General features: G+C 37.4%; 1 non-coding gene across 1 annotated transcript; it reads left to right on the forward strand.

Moving 5' to 3' along the window:
* The first annotated feature begins 554 nt into the window (after positions 1-554).
* On the forward strand, positions 555-673 carry LOC112483022. The gene has a single exon (XR_003047470.1). It is a non-coding gene; the product is annotated as a 5S ribosomal RNA (ribosomal RNA).
* Positions 674-3,623: the final 2,950 nt, after the last annotated feature.

Here is a 3,623-nt window from a genome sequence, read left to right on the forward strand (position 1 = left end):
TAACATTTTAATCTTTTTGCAAATTGCTAAGTACTCTTTGACACAATACATCATAATAGTCACAGAGACAATAGAGTGGGTATTATGTAGTTGAGGGAAATAATTAAAGAAAAGGTTGACAGAGATATCATCAAACAGACCCGGAGAAGTTTTCTACTGTGTATTCAGACCCTGAGAATCTCAGCTTCAATGAGCAGTATTGGTTTGTGGACAACAAATTGTAGAAAACAAATTACTGATGAGCATTCGATCTTAGGCCACCAGTTAGAAATTTATTTTTCGTGTAAAATAACGCCATATAGTTTTTCTCTCAGGAGAGGAGGAAAATGACTCAATGATTTAGTATGTATTATTATGTTTTGGTGAATTGGATGGCAGAACTTGTCATTTAAACTCATCGGAAGTATACTACTGTTTAAAAATCTTGTTTACAAATTATACAACATCCAGATGAATATACAGTACTCACTTACATTCATAAAAATCAGTAAGTCCCTAGATCTCATGTTTTTGTGTTAGATTTTTAAAATATGAGCATATAAGAGTATTTATTTGTCTATGGCCATGTTACCCTGAGCAAGCCCAATCCCATCTGATCTTGGAAGCTAAGCAGGGTCAGGCCTGGTTAGTACTTGGATGGGAGACCACCTAGGAAGACCAGGTGCTATAGGCATAAAAAATAAAAGAATAAATAAAATAAAAATTAAAAAAGAATATTTATTTGAAATCTTTCCAAGAATAAAACTAGATAATAAAATCATGAGTTTTCAAAGATGTGGACTATATTGAGACATGCACATACATGTAATATGAAAAATAGCGAGTAATACTTTCAAAGAAGAGCTCTCACAATTTTGGTCGAATGAATCAAGTCCCATGAACTAGCCAGATCTCCTGAGCTATGATACTGGCATTTTCACCATAGCTCAAAAAAAAAAACAAAAAAAAAACCCACCAAAAAAAAAGAGAGAGAGAAAAGAGTTGTTATTTGTTCTAAAATCACAAATTGTATTTCGGTTTTCTAACTTGAAAATCATCTTATTTTTTGCATGACCTTAGTTCTTTTCTGGATTCCTTATAACTCTAAATGCATGTCATATAATGCCATATGGCTTACATCTAAATGTTAAAACTAGAGGTCGTGTGCAATATGCTCTTATGTATGTATTGCATTCAGTTTATCGCCTTGGGTTGTATGTATGAGTTGCTCTGCATGACATAAGCTGTTGTTAAAGGAAATATAGCACATATAATACACGTTGAGTATTAAACGCGGCACCGAAGATGCCAACATTTGAATGGCTTCAAAGCAACCATTTCTGTAAAGCTAAAGGCTTATGATCCCAGTTTGCAATTCTGACAGAGAAGCCAGGGACCTATTAATGAGCGCCGTGCATAGGTTGTGATTCCAGGTTGGAAATATTCCAATAATGAGACTAATGAAGGCGAATAAGTGCACGGAAAAGGCAAAAACTTGTTTGTTTTGGAAATCGTTATAAGGTCTCTTGGCAGCAGGTTTGCCTACCGCATAGCTTTTTGGTAATACTGAACATATTTGACATTTCCTCTCAATGTATTCACTTGATGAAGCCAAGAAAATCTTTAAGTAGAGTTCTGAGAGGCCAAAAGAATCCAGACTTGGATTGGGATTTTGCTACAGGTAATGGGAAGGGGGAAGTGCATAGTTGAGTAATGAGAGAAGCGAGACTTTACGCCGTCTGCCCATACAATGCCTGATCTGGCAGAGACGCATCTTCTCGTTTTGCAGAAGAGCCAGGAACTCCTTTTGAATTCTCATCCACTCCTCAGCCTTGCATCCTTTTAGATTTTTCTCTCCAAAAATCATTTTAAATTTTTAATAGTTAATATTAAGTTTTGAAAGTGGCCACACTGGAATTCTAGTCACTTTGTGGGGCAGGTATTGGAATGAATCTTCCACCTTTCCAAAAAGCAGTTCATGTAGTTTCTGCTGTTAGGTATTTTGTTCTTCTGAAAGCTACCATTTTGTGTCGTGCTGATATTTTAGAAATCCAGCCTTTTAAAACAAGTCTTTATTACTGCTGGGCAAATACAGCTCTAAGAGCATGTATTTATTGGGGCATGACTCCAATTCAATTAACGGAAGTGTGGTTTATGCTTTTTTAGGAGCCATAATATTACTTTTAATATTTATAACCTCAATTTTACTTTGCAATATTTTGGTCGTTTTTGCTTATAACGAAGTTAGAGAAAAATAAACAAGGGCCTGATGACCTTGGTTCAACTCTGGTCTCCACTACTTATTAAAAGTATAAGTTTTGGGAAGCCATTTGCCTCTTTAAAGAGAATGGTCACCTGTTTATCAAATGGGATTAAAATAACCTTTGACTATCTCTCAGGTCTATAAACCAGTTCATAATATATAACGCATGCACAATTCAGCTCTAACCTATAAGTCATATTACAAATTTAAGATAATTTCCAAAAAATACATATGGCCTTTATAGGACACGTGATTAAAGAATTAGAAACAACGCCATTGTTTTCACACTAAAGTAATGTGTCTATTAGAATTTATTAAATGCATCAAATAATCAATAATTTTCTACATGCTTTAGGTGATGAAATCTGAAACAAGCACACAATTGTGCATACAAACACACACATACACACACACACACACACACACACACATACTATATGCCTGCCATGAAGCAATTTACAATTCAGTTACAGGTAAAAGGTGAACACTCACTCAGAGTCTGTACAGAATCCTATATGTTAAATATTAATTTGTGTGGCATATGCAAACTATGTGTTCTGTGATATTTCCAGGTAGAGGAAAATTCCATGGGGGGTAGTATGTCTCAGGCAATGCTATAGCAATCTTTGAGCAGACATCAGAGGTGTTTAGGTTTGCAATTCTACTTACGGACACCGCCCCCGCCCTGCGACGAATCCGCTCCTTGTCATCTGACCTCCAAGTTCTCTACACTCTAGGTCACTCTCACCTGGAGCATCTTCCCTCTGCCTGAATCACTCTTTCTGAAGAAGGCCTCATGACTCACTCCCTCATGCTGCTCAGGTCCGTCCCCGTGTTCCTGTGAGTATGGCCTTCCCAGACCCTCTGCATGCAACAGCTGCCCTGTCCTGACCCAACCTCCTCTCTGGCTCTTACCTCCTCTACTGTCTTCAGGGCACTGATCCTTCACTTACTACGTGGTATGTAGTTTTGCAAGCATCTGAAATGGGCTCTGTGATCTGCGTGCAGATAAAGGTACCGAGAAACCCAAGATGTTAAGTGAATTTCCCAAGATGACACATTTGACAATGGAGCCAGGATTCGAGCCCTTTCAGACAAATTCCAAGGTTTTGTAATGTGTTCGCCTTTTCTAGCTGAAGTCAATGGGCGCAAAGGCCCGACTTGATCCACTTTCACCCACGAGCAGCATTTCTAACGCACGACATTATGTTTAAGTGAGAAAAATTACTTCCGAGCTAATAGTTGCAGTTCTTTAAAACTCGTGTTCGGGGAAAAAACTGCTCAAATTTTTATCTCAGATTTCATCATTTTCTCTTCTTCCGTGTATTGAATTACTCGCCCGTCATTTAGAAGATTAAGTAGAAAAGTATAGTGGTTGAAA

Source organism: Pteropus alecto, unplaced genomic scaffold (assembly GCF_000325575.1).
Source record: "Pteropus alecto unplaced genomic scaffold, ASM32557v1 scaffold66, whole genome shotgun sequence".
NCBI classification, from domain to species: domain Eukaryota; kingdom Metazoa; phylum Chordata; class Mammalia; order Chiroptera; family Pteropodidae; genus Pteropus; species Pteropus alecto.